The sequence below is a fragment of the Somniosus microcephalus genome, chromosome 7 (genome assembly GCF_052327205.1).
Source record: "Somniosus microcephalus isolate GS21.2 chromosome 7, FLI_Smic_1.0, whole genome shotgun sequence".
NCBI lineage: Eukaryota > Metazoa > Chordata > Chondrichthyes > Squaliformes > Somniosidae > Somniosus > Somniosus microcephalus.
In genome coordinates, this window is record NC_140993.1 from 45,966,365 (window position 1) to 45,980,579 (window position 14,215).

A 14,215-nucleotide genomic window follows, 5' to 3' on the forward strand; every position below is an offset into this window, starting at 1 on the left:
CGTGTCCGCGCTGGCCATCAAGCCCTGTCTATTCTAATCCCATTTTCCAGCACTTGGTCCGTAGCCTTGTATGCTAAGGCATTTCAACTGCTCATCTAAATGCTTCTTGAATGTTGTGAGGGTTCCTGCCTCTACCATCCTTTCAGGCAGTGAGTTCCAGATTCCAACCACCCTCTGGATGAAAAAGTTTCTCCTCAAATCCCCTCTAAACCTCCTGCCCCTTACCTTGAAACTATGCCCCCTGGTTATTGACCCCTCTACTAAGGGGAAAGTTCCTTTCTATCTACCCTATCTAAACCCCTCATAATTTTGCACAGCTCAATCAGGTCCCCTCTCTGCCTTCTCTGCCCGAAGGAAAACAACCCCAGCCTGTCCAGTCTCTCTTCATAGCTGAAGCTATAATATAAAGGGCTAAAAATTGAATAGCGCAACTTCGCCGGGGTGCTTAGCACCCCAGAAAAATTAGCACCCCCGTGCTGGAACTTGAGTGGTTGCGCCCCAAGGGGGAAGCGGGGCACTACTGGAAGCGCCCTGCATCCCTCTTGGGGCGCTGTGAGTCAATATTGCGGCGTTATGTGCTGCAGCGCCACACGGTGTGGCACGTCGCGCTGCGGTATTGCAGGCCTTCCTACCCTTCTTAAAGGGGAGGGGCCTTTTGCAGGGCGACCTGGGGCCCAGCTGGGCCCCTGGGGATTGGGAGTGCAGGCAAAAGAGCCCAGCACTCAAGAGAAGTGTCGGGCTCTTGGAGCACAGCCAGCGCTCCGCGGGGGGGGGGGGGACGTTTCAGGAGGTCTGGGATGGGAGCGCAGGCAGGTGCTGGCAGGCGGCCAGCAACAAAAAGGGCTGCCCCGCACCTCGCCTTTAAATTGCGCCTCCCCGGCTGCAGGTACACCCCCCTGACCCCATCAGACATAGCGTCCGGCGGTAATTCAGGGGGCGCTCCCGAAGATCGTGGCTGGGGCATGAGCGGGGCGCTGCGCACGCCAATGACGTCATCGCCAGTGGCGCAGCGCCGCAGGGCGCTACCGGTTAGCGCCACCACTAATCTCCCGCTGAATTTTGCGGGAGGCGTGGGCAGTGCCGCGCCCGGGCACTAGTTGGTTTGCGCCCTGTTAGCGCCCTCTTAAGGCACTAACGGGAGGCGCAACCAACTGAATTTTTCCCCCAAAGGCTTTAAAAAGAGAGATGGTACGGAGCGCAAAATGATTACTGCAGTCTACTGCGGCTGAGACAAAGGAGGATTAGGACGATGACAAAACTAGAAGGTGGTAATAATATTGTTGTATCTGGATAAACAATAAAAATATCTGTGACTTATCTGTGATTAAATGCTTAACATCACTGTTTAAATTACACCATCAATCTAAGTCATTGAACAATTAACTAGTAAAGGCCACATACCCCTCCATTCAAATGAAAGGGACCAGATCAATGTTCAGTTATTAAATTGATATCAACTAAAACACAAAAAGAAAAAGACAATTTGATAGCTGGCAGTTCCTCTACTGTTCGGCTACTGTATAAAAACTTTAATAGATTAGATTTTGATGATCCCTATGATATCATTATTTTTTTTATAGTTTTCAAACATCCTCTTCTAAAGGCAGTGACTCATTCTGCCTTTATGGTTCCCTGGGGATTGACTACCCTCTGCAACACATCCAGGTGGCCATTCCTCCCGAATGAATCGACACTGTGATGGCAAGTGATTTGACCCAATCCTATCCTCAACCAACATCACCAATCCCAACTTTCCAGCAAGCTCACCAGTGATCAAGAGAAGAAACCGTCTGAGATTAATGATTAGAATACAGCACCTTATCACATAAGAATGATATGGCATAGTAGGAAAGTATTAAAATAACACCTGAATCAGGAAAAGCTACTGAAACCCAGCCAAAAGCTGGAAGCTTGAAGCAGTGAAACATAATGAAAGAATTTCCACACAGCACTTCAGAATGGTGACACCTGATTGGAAATAATTGTCCCCTTTCTACCAGGCCAAACCTTCTTGGAATGCATGTTTTGCGGTGGGGGGTCGGCTAATGTGGAGTATAAACATCAACATAGACCAGTTGGGCTGAATGGCCTGTTTCTGTGCTGTAGATTCTATGTAATTCCATGCAATAAGAATTTACACTAACTATGCATTTATAAGATTCACATATCCTCAGTAGCATTAAAGTCATGTTTGTGACTTTGGAGCAAGTATGCAATCGTGAATCGCACCCATGACAGTCATCAATTGCAGACAGGAAACAGAGAGTAGGAATAAATGGGTCTTTTTCAGGGTGGCAGGCGGTGACTAGTGGGGTACCGCAGGGATCAGTGCTTGGGCCCCAGCTATTCACAATATATATCAATGATTTGAATGTGGGAACCAAATGTAATATTTACAAGTTTGCTGATGACCAAAACTAGGTGGGATTGTGAGTTGTGAGGAGGATGCAAAGAGGCTTCAAGGCGATTTAAACAAGTTAAGTGAGTGGGCAAATACATGGCAGATGCAGTATAACGTGGATAAATGTGAAGTTATCCACTTTGGTAGGAAAAACAGAAAGGTAGAGTATTATTTAAATGGTGCTAGATTGAGAAATGCTGATGTACAAAGGGACCTGGGTGTCCTTGTACACCAGTCACTGAAAGCAAACATGCAGGTGCAGCAGCAGTTAGGAAAGCAAATGGTATGTTGGCCTTCACTGCAAGAGGACTTGAGTACAGGAGCAAGGATGTCTTACTACAGTTGTACACGGCCTTGGTGAGACCACACCTGGAGCCTGTGTGCAGTTTTGGTCTCCTTACCTAAGAAAGGATATACTTGCCATAGAGGGAGTGCAGCGAAGGTTCACCAGACTGATTCCTGGGAAGGCAGGACTGTCCTATGAGGAGAGATTGGGTCAACTAGGTCTGTATTCACTAGAGTTTAGAAGAATGAGAGGGGATCTCATTGAAACGTATAAAATTCTGACAGGGCTAGACAGACTCGCTGCAGGGAGGATGTTTCCCTTGGCTGGGGGGCCTAGAACGAGGGGTCACAATCTCAGGATATGGGGTAGGACATTTAGGACTGAGATGAGGAGAAATTTCTTCACTCAGAGGGTGGTGAACCTGTGGAATTCTCTACCACAGAAGGCTGAGAATGCCAAGTCACTGAATATATTTAAGAAAGAGATAGATAGATTTCTAGACACAAAATGCATCAAGGAGTATGGGGAGAGAGCGGGAATATGGTATTGAGATAAAGGCTCAGCCATGATCATATTGAATGGCGGAGCAGCGTCGAAGGGCCGAGTGGCCTACTCCTGCTCCTATTTTTCTATGTTTCTATGTTTAATCCACCTTTCAGTATAAACCTCAAAGGTAGTAATCTCCGGATTACTCCCGGTGCCACGTGCTAGTGAGTACAGAAACACGAGGATAGAGCAGATGAATGCGTGGCTGGAGAGATGGTGCAGGAGGGAGGGCTTTAGATTCCTGAGTCATTGGGATCATTTCTGGGGGAGGAAGCCAGACATGTTGCACCTCAACAGGACCAGAGCCAAGTTTCTCACGGCGGGGTTTGCTAGTGCTGTTGGGGAGGGCTTAAACTAGCTTGGCAGAGGGATGGGAACCTGAGAGTGGATTCAGAAAGGAGAGAAGCAAAGCCAGAAATGGAAGGCAGAAAATTAGTAAGCAAGTTTGGTAGGCAGATGAAACAAAGGCTAGAAAATAAGACAACATGGGAGTTTGGCAGTGCTAAATGGTATATACTTCAACGCAAGGAGTCTAGGGAATAAAGCAGATGAGCTGTGGGCACAAATAGGGACATGGGAGTATGATATTATAGCTATTACTGAGACATGGCTGAAAGAAGGGCAGCTCAACATTCCTGGTTACAGGGTTTTCAGACGAGGTAGAGAGGGGGATAAAAAAAAGGAGGGGGGTCGCAATATTGATTAAAGAATCAATTACAGCTGTGAGGAGGGAGGATATCTTAAATGGATCATCAAATGAGGCCATATGGGTTGAACTGAAAAACAAAAAAGGGCTAATCACACTGCTGGGAGTGTACTATAGACCCGCAAACAGTCAGAGGGAGATAGGAGAGCAAATACGTAGGCAAATTTCTGAGACATGCAAAAATAGGGCAGTAATAGTAGGGGATTTGAACTTCCCTAATACAGTATTAACTGGGATAAAATTAGTGTGAAAGGCATAGAGGGAGCATAATTCTTAAAATGCATTCAAGAGAACTTTTTTAGCCTGTATGTAGCAAGCCCAACAAGAGAGGGGACGGTTCTGGACCTAGTTTTAGGGAATGAAGCTGGGCAGGTGGAAAGGGTATCAGTGGGAGAGCATATTGGTGGTAGTGATTATAATTCAGTTAGATTTAGGGTAGCTATGGAAAAAGACAAGGATAGACCAGGAATAAAAGTTCTCAATTTGGGAAAAGCTAATTTTACTAAGCTGAGAGGTGATTTAGCCAAAGTGGACTGGAGACAGAAACTTGAAGGCAAATCAGTGTCAGGGCAGTGGGAGGCATTCAAAAAGGAGATAGTGAGGGTTCAGAGCAAATGTGTTCCCTTACAGAAGAAGGGGGGGAATAACAAATCTAGAGCTCCCTGGATGTCAAGGGGCATATAGGGTAGGATGAAGAAAAAAAGGGAAGCTTATGACAGATACCGAGGGCTCAATACTGCAGAAAGCCGAGAGGAGTATCAAAAGTGCAGAGGTGAAATTAAAAAGGAAATTAGGAAAGCAAAGAGAGGACATGAAAGAATATCGGCAAGTAAAATCAAGGAAAACCCAAATATGTTTTATAAATACAAAGAGCAAGAGGATAACTAAAGTAAGAGTAGTGCCTATTAGGGACCATAAAGGTAACCTGTATGTGGAAGCGGAAGACATGGGTATGGTTCTTAATGAATAATTTGCGTGTTTTCACAAAAGAGAGGGACGATGCAGACATTGTAATCAGGGAGGAGGAGTGTGAAATATTAGATTAAATAAACATAGTGAAAGAGGAAGTACTAAGGGGTTTAGCATCTTTGAAAGTGGATAAATCCCCAGGCCCGGATGAAATGTATCCCAGACTATTAAGTGAAGTAAGAGAGGAAATAGCAGAGGCTCTGACCATCATTTTCCAATCCTCTCTGGCTACAGGTGTGGTGCCAGAGGACTGGAGGACTGCTAACGTAGTACCGCTGTTTAAAAAGGGAGAAAGGGATAGACCGAGTAATTACAGGCCAGTCAGCCTAACCTCGGTGGTGGGAAAATTATTGGGAAAAATTCTGAGGGACAGGATAAATCTTCATTTAGAAAGACACGGATTAATTAGGGACAGTCAGCATGGATTTGTTAAGGGAAAGTTGTGTCTGACAAGCTTGATTGAATTTTTTGAGGAGGTAACAAGGAGGGTCGATGAGGGTAGTGCATTTGATGTAGTCTATATGGATATTAGCAAGGCATTTGATAAGGTCTCGCATGGTCACAAAAGTAAAAGCCCATGGGATTCAAGGCAAAGTGGCAAGTTGGATCCAAAATTGGCTCAGAGGTAGGAAACAAAGGGTAATAGTCAAAGGGTGTTTTTGTGACTGGAAGGCTGTTTGTTTCCAGTGGGGTTCCGCAGGGCTCAGTACTGAGTCCTTTGCTTTTTGTGGTATATATCAATGATTTGGACTTGTATGCAGGAAGTATGATTAAGAAGTTTGCAGATGATACAAAAATTGGCTGTGTAGTTGATAATGAAGAAGAAAGCTGCAGTCTGCAGGAAGGTATCAATGGACTGGTCAGGTGGACAGAATAGTGGCAAATGGAATTCAATCTGGAGAAGTGTGAGGTAATGCATTTGGGGAGGGCTAACAAGGCAAGGGAATACACTATAAATGGTAAGACACTGAGAAGTGAAGAAGATCAGAGGGACCTTGGAGTGCATGTCCACAGATCCCTGAAGGCAGCAGGACAGGTAGATAAGGTGGTTAAGAAAGCATAAGGGATACTTGCCTTTATTAGCCGAGGCATAGAATATAAGAGCAGGGAGGTTATGCTGGAATTGTATAAAACACTAGTTAGGCCACAGCTAGATTACTGCATGCAGCTCTGGTCACCACATTACAGGAAGGATGTGATTGCACTAGAGCGGGTGCAGAGGAGATTTACGAGGATGTTGCCTGGGCTGGGGAATATTAGCTATGAGGAAAGATTGGATAGGCTGGGGTTGTTTTCTTTGGAACAGAGGAGGCGGAGGGGAGATCTAATTGAGGTGTATAAAGTTATGAGGGGCCTAGAGAGAGTGGATAGGAAGGACCTATTTCTCTTAGCAGAAGGGTCAATAACCAGGGGGCATAGATTTAAAGTAATTGGTCAGAGGTTTAGAGGGGATTTGAGGAGAACTTTTTCACCCAGAGCGTGGGGGGGGGGGGGTCTGGAACTCACTGCCTGAAAGGGTGGTAGAGGCAAAGATCCTCATCACATTTAAAAAGTACTTGGATATGCACTTGAAATGCCATAACCTACAAGGCTACGGACCAAGTGCTGGAAAGTGGGATTAGGGTGGATAGCTCTTTGTCGGCCGGCACAGACAAGAGGCCAAATGGCCTCCTTCTGTGCTGTAAATTTCTATGATTCTATGAACAGTTTGACACAGGAGAAAAAACACATATTACTGTTTAACTAAAAGTGGTCCTGTTTTAAAAAAAGGTCAAGGAAAAACAGTTAATACCTCATATACTGATACCGGATTTGAAGGTGGGGTATTTTGCTTTGCAGAGGTCACAATCTCTGAAGCACCTCCTTTGTGGTGCTTTACAAACTTATTGGGCCATTGCTAATGAATGAAAATAAAATGTGATCTAGTGTGTGTATGTTGAAAATATACATTTGTGTCACTAAATTCAAAGTCAATCAGAAATGAATTACAACTAGATCCTTTCAGATTTAAGGCATTAAGCAGCTTCTGCTACTTTAGAAACTCCATCTTGCAGACGACCTGACTTGTCCAGTAGGATCTAACTTGTTACCCTATGGCACTGTTGGTAAAACACTGATTATGCGTCAAGGGATCATCTTTAAATTACATACTCAAACTGGCATGTCATTACAGCTTGTATTCTGAAATCCATCCCACAATGTAAACAGGACAGATTCCAGAGCACAAGGAGCTCTAGCGTATTGTAAAACTCAGAAGTGGTTCTACAATATATACTGGTTTTAATTCAAACCCATCACTGACCTAGGAATACTTGCTACTGATGTTGTGTGCAAACACTTGGAAAGCGATTGATTTTCAGCACATTATCCTGCATCAGGACAAGTACTGAACATTACGTAAAGAAAAGCAGAAGGTAGCTGATGGGATAGTACAAAATAGAAATTGTATACAGTTTTCTACTTAGTGAAGGAACCATTCAAATATACATTATGTCAAAGATTCTGGAATATTAGACATCCTAATTAAGGGAGCTCTCTGCTATGCTTGGCAGTTGCAAGATCAAAAGATAGATGGAGATGAGGAATTCCATACACTATCCATACAGTCCACGCATACAATTGCTACGTAAATTATTTCATGGTTTTTGCCTTAATTTCCCTCTTTGGAAGTCATTCCATGTGCTGATCATTCTTTGTATGAAGAATTACTTCCTGTGCTCAAGATGTGGTCTGCTAGTGCACTGTACAGGTTTGTTGGTCTACTGATTTGGCTATATAAGTCAGCATTCTATTTGCTTTGTTAATTCTGCTGCTTAGTGGCTGGACATGTTAAACACAGTGGCAAATTTTGGGGGGGGTCAGCGCGCGCGTTCATTGGTGGGTTGGCTGGGAAATTTTGTTTTGACGGCAGATCCGGACCCTGCTGTCAATCTGTCGCCACGCGACTTTCCCAGGTGTTGGGTCTGTCAGGGCTGTACAGACCAGATACACTGCGGCGGGGGAGGCAATTAAAGTCATTATGACATTGTTAACAGCCCATTAAAAAGTATTTTGAGCTCAACTTACCATTTTACAATGGCCACGCTGCTCAGGGATCACATCAGGTAAGGAGGTCGGGAGTTGTATGAACAGGGAATCATCTCATTACTTGACAGCTGCAAATGTGCTACACAAAAGCTCCCATCTCACAGCTGTTCACTTTCCAAGCTCAGAAGCTGTTGCTTACTGAATTTGGAACACAGATTGAGCTTTATGCAGGTTGCAAGTGTTTGGAGTAAACTTTCTATCCAGTGTCACCTCGTTGGAAGAACCTCTCTCGCCATTGACAGATCGCTTCTGTCATCTCAAGTTCACCTGCCATCTATTACATCACCTGACCTGACCACTTCACCTGACGAAGGAGCAGCACTCCGAAAGCTTGTGATTTCAAATAAAGCTGTTGGACTATAACCTGGTGTTGTGTGACTTCTTACATCTATTACATTAGCATCAGTGCCCTTGAAACTATCTCACTTTAGTCCTCAGAATCCCACCACGATCAGCCGCAACTCCAACAGCATCAGGCACACTAGCAGCACCAACAACAACACCAACCTTCTACACAATCAACTGATGTGGCACAGGACAGACAGCATCAGCACCAACCACATTACTGCCCGGGACACCAGGGATGGCCTCACCATGACCAGATTTACTTCACTTGATGCTGTACACCCTGGCTGCCATATGATGTGCCAGGTTGGCACCATCCCACACCAACACCATGAAGCATTCCTACAATGCATAAGCCATTCCTTTCACACGCATCATCATTGCAGGGGGTACCGTTATGTCTCATCATTCACTGCAACTCATTAAGTCATTTCCAAAGGTGCACACAGATCTGTCCAAGAACGCAAAGTGTTGAAAATAAAGGTTTCAATGTTTGACAGCACATTAACAGAAACTTTACACGAACATTGGCGAAAACACCCAAGTGCCTATCCTTGTGTGTTGTTAGTTGGTATGTTTGAGCTAGGATGAGTGTGAGTGTGAGGGGTGGTTTGTGAGATGGGGAAGTGATAATGTAGATAGAGAGGGATGGGTGGAGGTACAAGTTAAGTTGGTGTGAGTAAGGATGTGCAGGAGTAGGGTAAGGAAGGCAGAGTGATGGGGATGTGATGAGTGGCACAGCAGGATAAAGTTGCGAGTGGCTTTGCAGTAACATTTTGTGATCTACTGAGATCATTAAAAGGATTGCACCACTGCAGCCTGGTCCTCCTGATGACATCCCTGCTTGCTCCCTCCTGTGCAATGTGCAACCAGGCTGCGTTGGTCTCCTGGGGAGGTCTCTTCCCCCCATTGGAAGGGAAGAGAACCTCCCTTTGTGCTGTGACTCCCTCCATAAGCATATGGAAGGTGTCATGGAGAGCCTGGGTGCAGCCGTGCACCTCTGTGCAGTGTTTGTCAGTGTTTGTAGCACCTCAATGCTGTAGAACACTGACAGCACAACTGTCAAAATAAATTTTGCACATAGTCCCTTTAAGGAAACCGGCTGATGAAGCATCATGAAATGATGTCATCAGACCCGCTTCCTTCAATTATCCGGCAAGTGCGCTGGGCAGGCTTACAAGCCCAATCAAGGTAAAATTATTCTACACAGCGGGCTGGAGCCAGCAGCAGGATCAGGACCCGCCACCGACATCGCCTGCCATGGACCCGCCGAGGTAGGGGAAATCATGGCCACTATTGAGACCTCTTGATCTCTTTCCACTTTATATTAGCTACATCTATTTTTTCTTCCAATGTACAACACTTTACACCTATCCACACTGAACATCATCTGACATTGGTCTCTCCACTTACATATTTCACTTGATTCATTTTGCTTATCTCTTCTGAAATAACTGCTGCGTCACCTCTAGCTTTGTATCATCTGCAAGTTCAAACCTGTTGAATAAAAAATGCCCCAAAAAATCATACCAAGCATCAAATTGTAAAAATCTGCTTTTATGCGCATTTCAAATCATCATAGAATGCACTCAAGCATGCAGGAAAAGCATTAATCAAAACATAAAACATTGTCCCACATTGTAATCACATTAGTGAAGCACTAATTCTTTCTCTTTAATCCTATATTTCAGAACGTTGTTGTATTAGAGCCACCTGGTGGACTACTGATGTATATAATAATAAAGCCATGTGCAGTACAGCTCTTACCGGAAGCCATGTTGTGCTGTTTTATATATATGCTGTGTCTCAAGATATCACAGAATTGGTGATGAGGATGCGATTGTGGATTCCCTAGCTGAAATTTTTATTGGAGGATAATCTTGCCAATCGACGGAGGGACTGTTAGGGGTTCTTCATTTTTCAGGAAAACTTAAAAATCCAATGCAAATTTTGAGCACATGTGACTGAACTATCGACGTTGCCAGAGTCCAGATGGCCACGTCTATGGGAATAATAGGGTGCTTGGGTGAGTTCCATCGTGACCAAGAGACTTTCGGAGCGTATGTGGAGCAGCTAGAAATGTTTTTCACTGCGAATAGTATCGTTGAAGTCCCCGATGATGTAAACTATAACCGGGCGGTTTTAGAAATGAAACGGGCTATTTTTTGTGACTGAAACAGGCCCCGAGGTGTATGAAACCCTGAAAAATTTGCTTGTTCCCACCAAGCTGAAGGACACACCACTAAAGAAGATCCTAACCAAGTTAGAACAGCACCACAGTCCTGAGCCCCTGGAAATTGCTGAATGTTATCGTTTTGGAACACGTGATCAATTAAATAATGAGGGTATCAGTGAGTACGTTGTAGCTTTAAAAAAGCTATCCATTCACTGTCATTTCAGAAACTTTCAGGACCTAGCTTTGCGTGACTGCTTTGTTTGTGGGTTGAAAAATGAACGTATCAGAAGTAAAAACAGAAAATGCTGGAGAGACTCAGCAGGTCAGGCAGCATCTGTGAAGAGAGAAACTGAGTTAGCATTTCAGGTCGATGACCTTTCATCAGAACTGTCCAGGTCATCGCCCTGAAACGTTAACTCTGTTTCTCTCTTCACAGGTGCTACCTGCTGAGTTTCTCCAGCATTTTCTGCTTTTATTTCAGATTTCCAGCATCTGCAGTATTTTCTTTCTTTATTAGAAGTAAATTGTTGACAACCACTAACTTGACTTTTGACTTGGCTTGTCAGACAGCTATGTCGATTGATATGGCCGACCAATACTCCCGAGCTTTCTGCGCCATTTCCAGTCGTCAAGACAACCAAGGTGAATCGGCTGCAGGCTAAACGTAAAAGGCAGTTGGGCCCCAAGGCCTCAGCAACTGGCCAAGGTAACAGTGCATTGAAGTCGTGCTATCGGTGCCAGGGACAACACATCGCTCAAAGCTGTCCATACATGAAGGCAGAGTGTTTCTACTGCAAGAAAATTGGGCATCTTGCAAAGGCGTGCCGGCACAAGAGTAAACCGACTGGCAATGCTAGAAGTAGAAATCGCCAGACACTACATACCGTTGAAGAGAAGCAGCAGGATGAGAAGTATCTGGAGATTCACGTCATCAGCAGCACGAAGCTATCTAACAGCGATTCGTGAGGTATCGTCATCCAAGTAGATGTCGCAGGAACCAGGAACCAAGATGTTTAAATTCCCCCGGTCCTTTAATCCGTCCAACAGTTTCCAAAGTTCAGACCTGTGGAACAGACAACACAAAACACAAGGGTTCCAGGGAAAAACTATTCTTTTACTTAAAAATCAACAAGAGGTTACAAGCAAGTTCGCACTGTTCATTACAGGTAAGCATGCATGATTCTTCATCTATTTTAAATTCAAGCGATTATAAGTAAAACACATACCTACTAACACCCATGAGTGATTGGTTTGGCAGTGACTAGTACCTCTGTAACTGGCAACTGGCCAAGTTGCCCGACTTACTGCAGCAACCCCGAGTGTCTTTTGGAAGCACTTTTTACACCACAAAACTTGACAACCCGTCCACAGCATTCATGTCCCAAACTGTGTGAATAATGGCCAACAGTTGTTTTCTCTCTCTCTCTCTTCCTGATCTGTTTTGTCAGTTAGTCTGTGGGCCTCAAGGTCGGTTACTTCATTGTCTAAGGATGTTCCTTTTTTGCAATGGCTCCGCAGTTCAATAGTTTGTTTCTACAGAACTCTCAAGGTCTGTTACTTATTTGTGAAGGACAGTTGGCAGCCTTCACAGCTTACAACTGCAGCAGCCTAATTTTTGCAAATGTTCTCTCAGCAACCAGATTGCTTTCTTCAGATGGCCTCCCAGAAGAAATTGTGTCTGATAATGGGCTGCAGTTTTGTTCAGAAGAGTTCACACAGTTCATGAGCAGAAACGATGTGAAACATACCAAAGTTCCACCGTATCACCCTTCTTCAAGTGTTGCAGCAGAGCGCACAGTACAAATTGTCAAACATGCCCTCATCAAGCAAATGTTGGATCCAAATCCAGAGAAAAATCAGTTGTGGTTGGAGCACAAACTGGCAAATTTCCTGATTACTTATCAGAATAATTCTCATACCACTACTGGTAGAAAACCACAGAGTTGTTTCTCAAATGACAGCCACGAACCAGGTTCTCGTTGTTATAGCCAAACATGGCACAGCCCGTAGAAGAGAAACAATCAAGTCAGAAAGAGAGTCATGATAAAGGTAGAGTTAGAGAGAGAAGTGTGAAGTTGAACCAGAAGGTGAAAGTGAAGAACCATCACCATAAATGGTTAAAGTGGTTACCAGGAAGAGCAGTGAAGATATGTGGCCCTTGTACATATTTGGTCAAGATGTTTGATCATGGAAAGGTTAGGTTTGTTCACATTGATCATATCTTACTTATAGCTATGGAAGGAGTTGAAAGCTGGGATGATTCAATTTATTCTGATGAGTCAGACAGTCTTGTTACAAGTAGAGTACCGGTAGCAAATCCTACATCAGACGTACCAGAAACAAGTCTAAGACAAAGTCAGAATTTAAGTCTGAGCCCGAGTCAGGCAGATGAACAGTCTGAAAGTGTAGAGAGTCCAAATGTAGATCAAGTCAGCCCTTGGAGAAAAATTATCCGCAGGCTCAGCCTAGAATGAGTCAAAGTCCTACAACAAGATCTGAAAGTTCTGCAAGAAATAAGGCATCCTCTTTGAAACAGAAAACTAGTGGTTAAATTTAATCTGTAAATGTGGAAAATAAGTTCATATCTTTTGTTTGTGTTACAGAATTCTAGTGTAGAATTTGGAAAATAAAATGTGTTCCATTTGAGAAATGTACACCAAGAATTGTGTATATCATGCAAGTCGTGTACAATGATCATTTGCTATGATTAACTTTTTCAATAAGGAGGAAGAAGTGTAATAGAGCCACCTGGTGGACTACTGATGAATTTAATAATAAAGCCATATGCAGTACAGTTCTTACCGGAAGCCATGTTGTACTGTTGTGTATATATATGTTGCGGCTCAAGATATCACAGTTGTACCAACAGTTTCAATCATTAATAAATTCTTCCAGCTCATTCCCCACCCCCACATTTACTGCTGCAACCACTGGGAAAATGTGCATTGTGAATTTACGGCTGCTGCTTTTGGCTCAAACTATCTGATTTATGACTGGGCTTTCTGCAAACTGCTAAATTAGAAACCATAGCTTTTTAAAAAAAATATATAATGTTAATGATGTGGAGATAATAATTACTGATATTATTTAAGGTTTTCTGCAGATCCTTATACCATATCCTGACCATCACTATGACTAGCAATTCCTATCCCAACCAGGGACATCTAGAATATCTAGAAACGGGGATAATGGTTTGCTGACAAATGTACAAGGGTGTGTTTCAGAAGGCTGAAGGAGATTACGGAAAATACATTCTGCTGGTGTAATGGTGAAGGTGCAGTGTACTTATACATAGTTAGTCAATGTTTTTAAAGTCCACTCCAAGTTTAGGGATTAATCCGCTCCTTTTCTTGTGGTAGTGTAGGGTTCTCAAAATTCCCACATTCCCCAAAAGTTATGGATAAAGGGACCCTGTTTGGACAAGTTATTAAAAAAGGGTACCCGAAAGAAAATGGCTTCTGAAACCTCGTGACCGAGGCCCACAGGATTTTAGAAAGCAAGGCCCTGCAAAAGGCAGGCCCATTCAAATCCTGAAACGAAACCTAACATGCATGGATCTGTGTGGAAGACTTTGTCATTTTTCTAAAGCCAGACAGCTAGGTAAACACAGAATATGCATCTTTCATCTCGAAACAGTTAACTCAGGATAGACGTAATCTTGAGGCCATTAACTTTTTGCATACATAATCGGTAACCGCT

The 14,215-nt window shown here is 43.8% G+C and overlaps 1 long non-coding RNA gene across 1 annotated transcript in view; it reads right to left on the minus strand.

Annotated features, from left to right (window-relative positions):
- The window catches only part of LOC147114624 (uncharacterized), a 29,807-nt gene extending 17,041 nt beyond the window's left edge, over window positions 1–12,766 (minus strand). The window contains exons 1-2 of the long non-coding RNA XR_015078911.1: window positions 11,401–12,766; window positions 9,754–9,837 (exon numbers count right to left, since the gene is read on the minus strand). This is a non-coding gene — a long non-coding RNA (uncharacterized LOC147114624). The remainder of the gene's footprint in view (window positions 1–9,753; window positions 9,838–11,400) is intronic.
- Between the last annotated feature and the right edge of the window lie 1,449 nt (window positions 12,767–14,215).